We start from the raw sequence: 13,916 nt of genomic DNA on the forward strand, positions 1-13,916 counted from the left end.
AGCGAAGGCTTATCTTTTTTATGTGGGGTCCCCCCCGCACACTTTTTGGCATATTTTAGGATTTTTAAAGACACAGATGAAGTTTCTGGAAGGCAGTGTTCCTTCTGTTGTTCTCAGGTGGGCAGCCAGTGCCCGCTTGTTGGGCGGTGGAGCAACGGTGGAGTGTGTCCACGGAATCCAGTGTCTGCTTTTTGCTTGCCGCTGGATAAAAGTATTAACTGATGCACCTCTGGGCAGGTTCTTGACTCACTGTGGAGAAAAGTGGAGATAATGACCTAATTTCCATTTCTCTTTCGTCCTCCCATTCCTCACCCATGCCTGCCCATCCCTCCCAACTGCCACAGAATCAGGAGTCTAGGGGCAACCGACTAGAGACTTAAACATTCAAATCTACCAGGAGATGCATGTAAAATCACAAATAAACTACATGCAGCTACTTAGTTACTAGCTTTACTCCAGGGGCACAGATGGACCCCATTTTGGAGTGAGTGACAAAAAAACCATGATCAATCCTTTCATACCCTTGCAGAGATATCCTAGCCAGTTGTGCTTTTACATTTTAAGAATGGCCATACTAGGTCAGACCAATGGTCCATCTAACCTAGTATCCTGTCTTCTGACAGTGGACAGTGCCAGATGCCTCAAAAGGAATGAACACAACCATTAAGTGATCCACCCCCCGGTTATCCACTCCAAGCGTCTGGCAGTCAGAGGCTAGGGACACCCAGAACATGGGGTTGCATCCCTGACCATCTTGGCTAATAGCCATTGATGGACCTATCCTCCACGAACTTATCTAATTCTTTTTTGAACCCTGTGCATTGTGAGAATTTCCCTCCACTCACCAGTGACTATGGCAGGAGAAGCCCAGTTATTAGACAGACATGTCAAAATCATCAGTCTGATTTCCAGAAGTTTTCAGCACCTGCTGCGCTCACTGAAAATCATACTGCAAATACTCTGCATTGTCACATCACAGAGCTGGAAATGATTCCTGGGCCCATTCTCACATGCTAAGTTGCTTGTAAGGGGGCAGAAGAAACATAAGTATCTTGAGTTCATTACTTGGGGAAATACCAGTAAATGACATTAGAACCCTTCTCATCTGCCTCTTACTGGCCTCTGCTGTTTTCTACTGAAGGAGCAGTAACCCCATATTGTAGCAACCAGGCAAGGTACTAACAAACTTCAACAGGACTTTAAAAATAAAGTGGAAACCTCTTTACCAAACTGCTGCTTCACCCTCAGTAGCTCTCACTCCGCCTCCTCAACTTCCCCCCCTTCCTTCCTGTTTCCTTTCCTTTCAGACTCCCAACAGCCAGTGCTCCCAGTTAATTACAAGCAGCATCTAAACACCACACCCCAGAAACTAGTAACCCAAGGAGCAAGTTGACCAAATAGACGCATTCATCTGTTCCAAAACCTACAAGGCCTCTGGAACCAGTAGGAACCAGATGCAAATATTCAACTGGAATTTTCACTAGGGCCAAATACCACAGGCCTCAGATCAGAGCCTATCAGAGCTGCTGGTTAATTAGTCAGACTAAATCATAGTTGTGTCATCTGAGGTGCTGCCTACCAGAAGCAGAGTACATTGTCTTTGCAACACTCCTTATACCAGCTGGCCGGAAACATGATCTTGCAGGATGTTGCCTCTACCACCTAGCCAGAAGTACAGCCACGGTAAATTACTTTAACTGAAGTCACTGAAGCAGCTAATCGACATGGACATCAGGCAGACCCACAGGACCTTTCCTTACCTGACATTTCCCTTTAGAAGTACCAACATGTGTCCAAACAGGCAGCAAAATTACTTAGCAGACTAGAAACTTACAAGTCTTTAGAAGCACTTTTCTTTATCCTTCCAGGTCTTCACTTGGTATCATCTACAAATCGGGGGTGGGGGGTGTTACTGTCTCACACTAATGAGATGCATTTTCCAACCCAAAAGGTTTCTCCAGCTCCTTTAGCGACCGTCACTGTTCCCTCCTTGCTCAGAGTGCTGCATGCATGCATTTCCATGTTTATTTGTGGGTTCCCTTTGGGGACTGGAAAATAGCTCTGGGTAAATAATAACTGACCCGAAGCTTTGGATAAACATTCCACTAATCCTCAATCCACAATTTTCCTAGAGCTTCAGAAATGCTTTTCTTATAAAAAAGCCCAACCCAACCTTGTATTCATTTTCTCACACCTCTGAATTCCACATTTCCCTCTGGGAATGCATGAGCCAAAACCCCATCAGAGCAACATTTCTTGTGATAGGTTTCGGGAGTAGCAGCCGTGTGAGTCTGTAGCTGTAAAAAGAAGAGGAGGACTTGTGGCGCCTTAGAGACGAACAAATTTATTTGAGCATCAGCTTTCATGAGCTACAGCTCACTTCATCGGATGCATTTTCCCAGGCTGACCCCGTGCGGGAAGCACACAAGAGCTTATTCTTCTGAGATTCCCAGCCCATGTCTTTTTTTTGTGCCATGTCTCAGAATTCACTCATCCCCTGACTCGATACAGGCCTTTCTGTCCTGATGGATAACCGTGCAACCATGGATCTTTGGGGCAGGGACTGTCATTTGCTGTTTGTCTGTCCATTGCCTGGTACAATGGGACTCAGGCCTGGATGACGGATCTAGGTGCTACTGCCGTATAAATGCTAAATAATAGTAATGATGATAACCACACAGGCGTCCACCTAGGCAGCAGAGAAGTAGATTCGGGGCTCATGGTCACAGGAGGACCCTATGACAAGATGTAATGGTACTCCTCCCATCCCAGCATGGACGGGGTTACACCAAGTCCCCCATCTTTCACATGGCTGTTCCGGGGCTATAAAAAGAAAAGGGAAGCTGTTGCAGAGTAGGCTATCTAAAAGAGGGGCATGATCTGTCCCCTCCCTGCTTGCAGAAAGCCAGGAAGACTGGTGCTTGTGACCAGATGTTGTGTGTTGCTTTGCTCATGTTTTGGATAGTTTGTCTGGGTTAATAAGCCAGGCCTTGAACGTAATGTCAGTGATAACTACATTTCCTGTTCACTGGCTGGTCTATCTGCTCAGTGGCTCACGTACTCTCTTGCATGGCAGTGAATGAGTTAGAACGATAAATGGTATTGCACCAGCAGCCGTATTCTGCTCACCCCTGGTGACATGCCTACTACCACTTTTCAGTTTCTGCAGAATAAAATTTCCATTTAAAGACAAGACAAATTATGCAAGACAGGAGCTATGCTTCTTTACCATGGTTTGTGGTGAAAAATTACCGCCAGATTGATAACTCGGGGTACACATGGATCATTGCCAGCTCCTCAACTGTGAATAGATTAGTCCCAATTAAATCATAGAATCATAGAAATGTAGGGCCGTTAAGAGAGCTTGGGGAGACTTCAAGTCCATCCCCCTATACTGAGGCAGGACCAAGTCAACCTAGACCATCCCTGACTGGTGTTTGTGCAACCTCCAACGGGTATTACAAACTTCCAGTGACAGGGATTCTACAACCTCCCTAGAAAGCCTGTTCCAGCGCTTAACTGCCCTTAAAAGTTTTTCCTACTATCTAACCTCCATCTCCCTTGCTATAGATTAAGCCAATTTATTCTCTTCCTACCTTCAGTGAACATGGAGAACAATTGATCACTCTCCGCTTTCTAACAGCCCTTAACATCCTTGAAGACTGTTATCAAGTCCTCCCCTCCGTCTTCTTTTTTCAAGATTAAACCTGCCCAGTTGTTTTTTAACCTTTTGCCATAGGTCAGGTTTTCTAAACCTTTTATCATTTTTGTTGCTCTCCTCTGGACTCTCTTCAATTGGTCCACATTTTTCCGATACTGTGGTGCACAGAACTGGACACGATACTCCATCTGAAACCACCACCAGTGCTGAGTAGAGTGGGACAAATACCTCCCAGGCCTACATACGACACTTCCATTAAGACACCCCAGAATGATATTCGTCTTTGCAGTGGATAATACAAAAGGGAAGGCAAACATATGAGGCTTATTTTAACATAAGGTTTAGTAGCAAAACACAGTTCCTAGAGCTACTGTGGTTGGAAAACATGCCCCACCTGTTGATTTACCATTAAAGCAGCCAAGCTAAGCCCAGGTCTATAGATAAAGAAGCCTGGGAACCAGAGAACTCAGACTCAGAAATGGATTTAAATAATTATTCTTAATTTCCTCAATTTCAGGATGATCTTATTAAAGGAAAGAGCTGGATTACTGGCTGGCTGGCATTTCCCCTGAGCCTGCCTCCAGATTGGATTCTGCTTTTATCTCCTAATCCCCAGAGCTTTTTAATGTAGACAGTAATGGACTCCAAAAAGCCAAATTTAATTTTGACCAGTACTCTGACTTTCTCTCACTTTCTGGAGGCAGGTTTTAACCCTGTTTGCTGTCGGAAGCTACTTTGTATGGCTGTATTGAACATCCTTAGCACTCTGAAATCTTTCCAAGGGGGAGGAGAATATGAGGAATCTTTGTCAGTCTAGAGTCAAGGAGCAGTTTTCTTCAAACGCTTGGCAATATCTCCCAGTTTCAGCAGGTGTTTTATTAAATTTCACACATATCCATTTGGGTTCAACTTTGGTTTTCAGGTTTTGGGGAACAGTTGTGCTGCAAAAGCCTTCATCCTGGGAAGAAAAATGCAGTGGAGAAGAAGAGGGGAAGGAATTAATCGACGGTCTGATCCTGCCTCCTCTGAAGTCAATGCCCAATATGCATGTGAGTTAAAGAGTGCTGGATCAGACCCGTAACACTCCAGGAAGCCATTTCCAAATGGCTATGAGAAGCTATATACTAGTCCTCAGCCTTTCCAGTGCTGTGCCCCCTGTTACAACATAACTGAAGACTGCCCTTCCGCCTACCCATAAAGAACAGGAAGGCAATTAGGACCCCTGAAACGTGTTCTCTGCCGCTGGGTTAACATTTTTCAGATGGAACATTTTTTTCCACTAGAAAATGCCATTTTCTCAAAAGCAAAACTTTCTGTGCAAATGACTCACATTTGACAACATTTGGTTTGGGGCAGAACTTCAAATGGAGTGTTCTGATCATGTTGAAACGTCCTGCTTTGATATTTTTGGAATGGAAAGTTTTGTTATTTTTCATTTTTAAAAGACATTTTGTTTAATAAATGTTAAACAAAAAAATCCAGATCAAAATGAAATGTTTCAGTTGTATCAAACTGAAACATTTTGATATAATGTCAAACTTATTATGTGACAGGAAATTTTGACATTTCCAGCAGAACTGCAAATCAGGTTCCTGACTAGCTCTAGCATTCATGACCAACAAGTTGAAATTAGAATCCATCTACTCGAGCACGATATCATCTAGCACGCTTATGGCCCTTTATTTAATCTGCATTCCATAGCAGAGGAAAAAGATTTGTAAGGACTGAGGGTGTGGCATTCATTCAAATGAGAGCTAAAAAAAAAAAAAATAATTAAAACACATAATGGGGAGGGGAGGAAGACTAACAAACCCCAGCATCCTAGGGGCGTGCATAACTGATGCATGCAGAGGATGTAGAATTTCACCTTTGTTAGGCTTCTTCAAATCCAGATCCCAAATAACGTCTATTTCTGAATCAATTGACCTAAATACTGAATATTTCCTGCATATAAATATTTCTCCCTCTGCCATTCTGCTTAGTTGACACCAGCTCCAGGTTGACCTGATCCCTTTAAATAAGATTAGCAAAGAGGGGCTTGCCCTCTGGAAAAGCTACACTTACAATCTGGGACTTTTTTCTCAACCAGCCATAAAATGCATTGTGTCCTTGCCACTTTGCACCAATTCAGCTGACGGCTCATTATTCTGGCACATAAATACCTTACTCTTGCAGAAGGGAATTACACAGCTTGAGGCCTTTGCAGTTTCTACTTATTAAATAAAAATGTACAACATCTGTCTCACTCTATCTTGGTTTAAAACAAATCGCATTGGCAAAATAAGGGATTAGATTAAAATACGTATATTTGCAAGTGACATGCTAGAAATAAAAACCTTGCAGCAGCAGCAGCATCGGCCTCTCGGAGATGAAAATGGATCGGTTTTACTGAGCAAAATGTCACATGATCAGAGGTAAAACAAATCGGGACTTTGCTGCTGGTGCATTTGTGATGTAGCCAGTTAGGATAATCTAAATCACATCCCAGTGTACTAACTTGCTTTATTATGCTGCAGAACCAGAGGCCACTGGCTCTCTGTAGAAAACACATGTACTAGCAGGATTAGCTAGCCTGAGTGCTCAACATCACAGCTAAATTCATTTGCAGTTCCAATGTCGTTTCCAAAGATTATGGTCCCTAAGGGACAAGTTTATTTCACCAGGGGGTTGTTGTGATCCTTGGAAGTACTGCCCTCTGTAATTCTGGGATGTAGCAGTGTGTGACAGTTCTGTGATTGGGGCAGCAGGGGTCCTACACTTTTCAGAGAGAGGAAATCCAAGTACTTCCCCCTTCTGCCCCCCCTCCCCCCAATTCTGTGCATCACTCACAGCTGTGTGTGTAATAGACTGAAGATCCAGAATGGTGCTGTGTGTTAGAGGCCGAGTCCAGTGGAGAATTTACATACCTCTTGACCCTGCATCATCCTGGAGGGATGTGTCACAGGTGAAGTGCCAGAAGAGATGGCTTGAGCACTGGTGGCAAAAGTCAAGGTCAGAGCCTGAAAGGCTGCACAGTAGAGAATCCTTACGTTCCTCTACCCTTGCTGTGACACGGTCTGAAAAGTTTGGTTTGAGATTCAAGTTAATGGTCAGGGAGGGCCTTATTTTATCCAAATTCCCACTGCTAATGAAGTATCAACTTCACAATTACCATGGGCCAAATTAAACTCAGTCTGGGTTTTGCAGTGTGGCAGGAGCTCTACAACTTATCCTAAAAGCCAACCAGTGCATACTATTCTAAATGTTTGAGTTCCTGATGCTTATGCTCATTGGATATATGTCTCTGCAGGAAACAGATCAGATCAACCCATGCACCATATAGCCTCCGTGTCTTCCGCTTGGCTGGTAACTTGGGCATTAAATATTGTCACTCTTTACTCTGTGGATGACTGATTCCAGACACATAACTCAGCCTGATGCTACCCAGTGTAAGTAAATATGGTTTCTACAGAGTTAACACACGTGATCTAACAATTACAATAAGAAGAGCCAATAAACGGTAGCTGGTTTGTTTATTACACAGATATTTTCACAATGTTTTATTAGATGTTAGCCCAAGCTACAACCATCAGATACAACTTCGCCAAAGTTCAGGCACATGTGGGTTCAGTCCGTATTAGACAGGTACTAGCTATAAAGTTTGGATCCAGATGCAAACTGCCCCAGAGTGAGAAGGTGCTCAGATCCAGGTTTTTGATTTGGGTCCATTTCTATTTACTGTATACTCTAATGCTTACATTAGAATATGGCCACAGTCCTGAACAAATCATGCAAGTTGGATCATGCATTACAGATACAACTGATGATATATAACAGCTCTTTCCAGTAATCTACATAATTGTAAGAAATCAATTCCCTTTTTTTGGTTGTTGACATTTTAAACCTGAAATATTAATGTTAACTTTAGATATACCCATTTGATTCTTTTGTAGCTGAAAATAATTATGGATTTTTAAAAAATATTCGCTCACCTCTTTTGGTTTTTTTTACATCTGATGCAAAAATAAAAATATAAATCCACTTGTGTGTGTATATATGTATTGATATATATGTGTGTGTATATATATATATATGTATGTATGTATAATGGATATATGAATCACAATGTATAAATATATATAATGTAATATGTTATAGGTCATTGAGGCCTGGTATGAATGACGCGTGGCCATCGGGACCATTCTGACCTTTGGACTCTAGTATAGTATGTTTGGAGTGTGAATGTGGAGTGAGTAAGGTTTGTTTTGTAATCAATAAAGAGCATTTAGAGTATTATATACTTACACTGTGTCCGGTATCTGCTTGCCCCCCATCACATAGGGAGACCTCTATTGCGGGTCTAATACACTAAAATACCATTGCTGCTAATAATCCAACACAAATTGTCTGGAGGAAATCATTGTCAATTCAGTGATGACTATTTCATAAAATATTATTATATTTTATTATTATTAGCTTGTTTTATTCCATTACAACTTCCAGTCCTGAGAGAGAGAGCAATGGTAGACAAGCATTTAAGCCATCCCAAATTCAACACATCTACAGCCAATAATCATGGCCTGCTGACAAAGCAATAACAAGCAGAAACTGCAGTCCTAGCAAAGGAGAAAAACACAGAAACTCAGGCTCCCTTGCAAAAAGGAATGGGAAAAATAAACCCTTTACACATGCCATGCAAGTCAACTCTGAACCCCCGGCGGGAAACCTGAGTTGCGTAAAAACCTGGGCCTCGGGTCATTGTATGTGTCATGTCTCTTTCTGGTGGCTGAAAATAAGGGACCTTCTATTAGTGTTAACAACCAGAGATTTCCTTTTCCTCAAACGGATGGAGGACTATGTTTCTGAAGAGGGATGACCTGGGTTCTAATCCCAGCTTCCCAATTTTGTGTGTGTGATTTATCTGTAGCTCATAACTTTTTGTTTCATTCTGCTATAATCCAGCACTGCAGAGATTGCTTAAATAAGAAAAAGCAAACTACCTTTCACTGAGTTTTTTTTTAAACTGCTTGAAAAATCTTTGTATTCATATTCGGCTTTTGTAAAAACCCTTTTAACAAAACCCGACGTTTTAACTCTAAAATAACTTTATAGAATCCCTGAGACTAGGAAGTCAGGCCTGGAAACCTGTGTCTCACAGCAGGCAGGCTACAAAACTAGCACAGATATTCTTTCTAGCAGTAAAATATTTTGCTGTCAGGGCACACAGTCCCCTCTGCCTCACCCTGGAAACTAGTGACTGGCTATGGTTTACATGGAGCATTAGTGCAATGGAGATATGAACATGCACATTTCAAAATACACTAGAGCGTTTGCATTTAACCTGGAACTGCGTCCTCATATACGTCTCAGGGCCAGAGCACTGGAGAGACGCAGAGTTGAAGAGATTACATTAGACAAGAATATTACACAATGCAAATACAATTGGACTCAGCCATTTAATTTTAAAATGTTGTGAGGACCCCAGACAGAGATCCTGTGAACCAAAGGAAACAGCAGATTTTTGCATAGGCTGGTCTCGGCGCACGCCTCCCAAACCCCAGTGAACGCAACTGGCAACCCCAGTGCCAACAGGAGCAGCTGTGTCAACGGAGGCCTTCTCCTGCTGGGGAGGGAAGGTGGCAATTAGCTACAATTGCCCTCCCCAAGAGTTCTGCCCAGGGAAAGGCAGTTTTAAATTCCACCGAGGGAACACTTGTGGGAAGGCTATACTGACCTGCTCAGAGGTGCCCTGGTCCTGCCCCCTCTCCTCTCTGCTGCTGCCCACTTTCCTGGGCTGTGCCAATGCCCTGTGGACCTGTCTCTGGTACATCCTTGTCCCAAGAGCACTCTCAGTCTGCTTTCCACCACTTTGAATGAATTGGGCCCTGCGACTGTAAAGGTGATTTCCGCCCTGGGTTAGATATGAATTGCTTCAGTGTGGCTGTCGAGTTGTGGGGACGGGGGCCCTAAATGTTGATTGTCCATTAGCAGAGACAGTGCCACTCACAGTACAGAGATACCTGTCAAACACCAAGAAAGGAAAGGTTTATTTGAATGGTTTAAATAAACTTCCCCCATCCCTGCCAATGATCCCAATTTAACCTCTCCCATGCTATAGGATAGATAGCTTATCCCCTGCAAAGCTGTCACTCATAGAGTGCTGCACACCATCTGCGTCTTGCCGTTTGCAAAACAGAGCCCGACAGTACAGTCAGTTGTGACAGCCAGACGATAAAGCTGAAAGCTCAGCCACAAGGGAGGACATGATGGGCCTCGCCATCCCTCCCTTGGGAACGGATGTGATTCTCCAGCCTATCCTACCTCCCGAATCGAGTTCTTCAGCATCTGCAGATTCAGAAACAAAAGAAACAGAGAAGAATTCAGGTTAAGGAAGCCTTCAAAAAACAAAACAGGAACTCGGGATAAAATTGCTGAACACATGCCAGTAACAACGCAAATCAGCTGTCCCCGATCTTTTGTGTGCTGAAGATCCCCCACTTGCACCCACGTGGATTTCCTCAACAAAATGTGCCTCGCTAATGTTAAACAAGGAAAAGGCTCCCAAAAATAATAGAGACTGTGAGCTAGATTCTTTTGCTGATGTAAAGGGGTACAGCTCCTTTGATGCCAGTGTTGTCTCCCCCATTGACACCAGGTGAGAAATCAGCCCCCAAACAACAGTCCAAATAACAAAGACGCCAGCAAATGCTTTTGTCTGTTCTGCAGCCATCATCTCTCCTCTAATTAATTCTACTTGTATTATCTCTCTGAGGGCTAAAATGGTGCCCATAAGTGTCCTATCCGAGTTTCTCCCACACATTTAAAAACATAAATAACTGTAATAATCTCTCTCTTCCTGGCATCCCAGCCCGCAGGAGAAATAGCCTGATGAGCTTTTAGGGCTTTTGCAGTCGGTTGGTCGTGTGCATGAGTGAGTGGGGCTGTGTTGCAGGTCGGTGAGTTTGGGTGTGAAGATGTTATCGAGGGGAAGATAAATGAAAGGAATAACTTTTGTATGTAGCTTTGTGGTCTTTCTTCCCTCCTGTTGCTCATCTGTTTCATTTGTCTGCGAGAACATAGCTATCTATGGAGGTCATGGGCCAGGAAGGAGACAGGTAGTGGGGATCAATCCTATTGTAGTGGGGGCGGCTGCCCCATTCCATTAGGCAGGGGATAAATGCAGCCCTGGAGAGGGCTGGGGCTGGGAAAAGGGAATGAGAACAGCTGGGGAAGCTAACTGAGTAGCTGACCACAGGTGTGGCCAGCTCAATCAGGGCCCAGCAGGCCCGATAAGAGGGCTGGGGGCCAGGAGCTGGGAGTCTCACTCTAGCCCTGGAATGGGAAGGGCCTGGTTGCCTGGGAGCAAGGTACCTGAAGTGGAGCAGTGCTGGTGAAGGGCAAAGGTAGCTGGGGTGCTCCAGCCGGGTAAACCCCCGGGCTGCAGGCCTTGGTGAAGGCCCAAAGAGGTACCGGAGCTGCAGAGGAGCAGCCTGGGGATAGGCAAAGGCAGCAGGTCCTACCCCCTTGCCAGTGATGAGTGGCCAGTACAGACTGCAGTCTACCCCAGAGAAAGGGGGCTAGTTGATGACTGGTAGTAGCCACTGAGGCGAGAGGGGTTTAAGGCGTTGGGGATTCTCCTGGGAGGGGAGACCCAGAGCGAGGGGGTACTGCTGGGGCAGAACCCCGAGGTAAAGGGGCTCCGGGGTCCAGGAGGGACCCGGGGACAGCGGCAGGCGAGACACCAGCCTGCAGAGGGTGCTCCGAAGGCTGGAAAGAGCTAATTCCCAGGACGACCATCAGGAGGTGCCGCACCGGTGAGTCTCACTATGGAGATCTTTGAATATCAGGACAGGAACCTGGAATGGGACTCTGTATTCGATGGGGAGCAAGTACAGAAAGTGGACTGCCCGGGTGATGAGTTCACAGTTCAATGACAGCAATCTAGGTTATCTGTGTCCTGTTGCCACCATTCCTGCTTCACAGAGGTGTTGAATAATATCGGGGAGAAGATTGACCCGCGTGGGACTGGGGGACCACCGTTCATAAGTGCTATAGGTTCAGCCTAAAAGGAAGGATCTGAGACATTTCAGAGTATTCAGGTGCAGTTTCTTGAAAGCCAGGATAGGAGGATTTGATGCTGAATTGCCTCACATTTAAATCCCTGTGGTGGTACAAACTGCAACCATTGTATCTTTTGTCTCTTCCAGCTGACCTCTTATGCACAGGGATATAATAGGCCTGGCTTTCTTGTGTATAACAGTAAGATCAACAACTCTGGGAATATCAGAAAAATGATGTCCAACTCCCACAGATACTTTGCAGCACACACCTGGTAGACAACGGTTACCAGCAGTACAGTTAATATCTCCAGATAACCACGGACACATTTCCTCTCATGATTTTTACAAACTGTTGCAAGGTCTGATGGAAATTAACATGAAGCTAGTATCAGCTCATCCCTGGACAGAGAGCCAATCCCAGGAGAAAAACATGCATATTTGCCCCATTGATTGCTGCTGGCCCGCAATGTGGGGAAATTGTCCCAGAAAACAAGACAAAACAAAACAAAACAAAACAAAATAATCAATTGCAAACATTTGCTTTGGAAGCTTTCCCAGTAGGATTTTCAATGGCATTTGAACAACACTCATCTGGCATTATGCTGCAAAGGCATTTAAAATACAACAGCCAGAACTGAACAATGAACGCTCTCTGCCAGCTTCATGAATCCCAGGAACTTTCAAACAGTGCTGTAACCTTGGCTCTTACTCAGGTTAGATCATTGCTGGTCTACAACAGTTGGACCAGGTGCAGTTGACCAGCAAACCCTCCTTAGGACCCCATTGGCCACAGATGGTCTTCTGTTCTGTTATTAAACTCAGTTTCAAGATGCATGTAGACGGGGAACTGAGAGAATCCAAATCCATTTCTACTTTCTTGTTCCAAAGCTGAAAGGACTTTAAAATGAACAATAGCATGACACATTGGTCAGAGGAAGGAAGGTCTTGCACTCAGGAGTTCTCATTTGAATTCCCGGTTCTGCCACAGACTTGCTATGTGACCTTATCAGGGGATCTTGCAATGACTCATAGACTTTAAGGCCAGAAGGGACCATCATGATCATCTAGTCTGACCTCCTGCACATTGCAGGCCACAGAACCTCCCCTACCCAATCCTGTGATAGACTCCTAACGTCTGGCATACAGACCTACGTTCAGTATTTGGCCAAATACCAGATACTCACTGGAGTAGCACTCATCTGAAACCAAATCCAACGCTGTGGTTGACATATAGTAGTAATAACTGATACAGCTACAGAGTTACTGTGTATAAGCATTTGTCACACTAGGGTGTTCAGACTAAAACAGTGAGCCTGACTTCAACTGGTGCAAGTTCAGTGGACTAACCCCATGGAAGCCTGTAGGAGCCAATCCTTCCAGTCACGTACCTGAGCGCTGCAGTTCATAAATGGAGAGATTATCATAGTCACAAAGAGCATGGCAGTAACTGGTCACTCTCTCCCCAGTCAGAACATATGGGCCCTAATGGCTGTCCCTGGTATCTTGCAATTCTCATCCAAACCCTTTGTTTGGAATATTATTATTTATACTATGGTCCCATTGGGCTCGTCATTGTACAAACACATAGCAAAGCAATGGCTCCTCCCCCAGAGAGCTTGCAATCTAGAAAAGCAGATGCCAAAGTGAAAGCCAGACATGAGAATCTCAGCAGGCTTTTGGCATTGGAAGGGGAAACTCTCTACAATGCTGTTGTTTAGCTATCCAGTGTATCCTCTAATGGGCTCCATGTAGGCAGCACCCCACTGACATCGATGGGGTGTAGCTGGGAATGGAGGCTCCTCACACAGGGCTCATTAAAGCACCGGAGCCACTACCCTTGGTACAGAGCAGCACTCAGGTGATGATATCTGAACGATTCAGGGCAGGTCAGAAGCAAAACATCCCATCGTGATATACTGCAGCCAGTGCCTTTCTCCCAGGACACAAAGCAGTGAGGGGCAGGCTTTGGAGTTGGTCTGTCCGTTCAGCACTCAGAGCTTTTATTTCTTTTTATATCATTTGCTTTGGCAGGCACAAGAGGACTTTTGTTTCGGGGTGTGGGGGGAAGAAATGAAAAGAAAGGAGAAGAGGGCATCCATAGCAATTATCCCAGAAGGACAAACTTTTAATTTTCATCTTCCCAGGTTGCTGTCACTTCAGGGCATTTTTGCAAAATGCCAACTTTTGTGTTGGTGCACGCTGAGCTTTGGGGCGTG

The 13,916-nt window shown here is 44.5% G+C and overlaps 1 long non-coding RNA gene across 1 annotated transcript; it reads right to left on the minus strand.

Moving 5' to 3' along the window:
- Positions 1 to 8,125: 8,125 nt before the first annotated feature.
- LOC311532201 lies at positions 8,126 to 9,978 on the minus strand. The gene is made up of 3 exons (XR_014714347.1): positions 9,809 to 9,978; positions 9,375 to 9,660; positions 8,126 to 9,263 (listed from the first exon to the last, which is right to left on the minus strand). It is a non-coding gene; the product is annotated as an uncharacterized lncRNA (long non-coding RNA).
- Positions 9,979 to 13,916: the final 3,938 nt, after the last annotated feature.

Source organism: Lepidochelys olivacea, assembly GCF_965140295.1.
Source record: "Lepidochelys olivacea isolate rLepOli2 genome assembly, chromosome: 16".
NCBI classification, from domain to species: domain Eukaryota; kingdom Metazoa; phylum Chordata; order Testudines; family Cheloniidae; genus Lepidochelys; species Lepidochelys olivacea.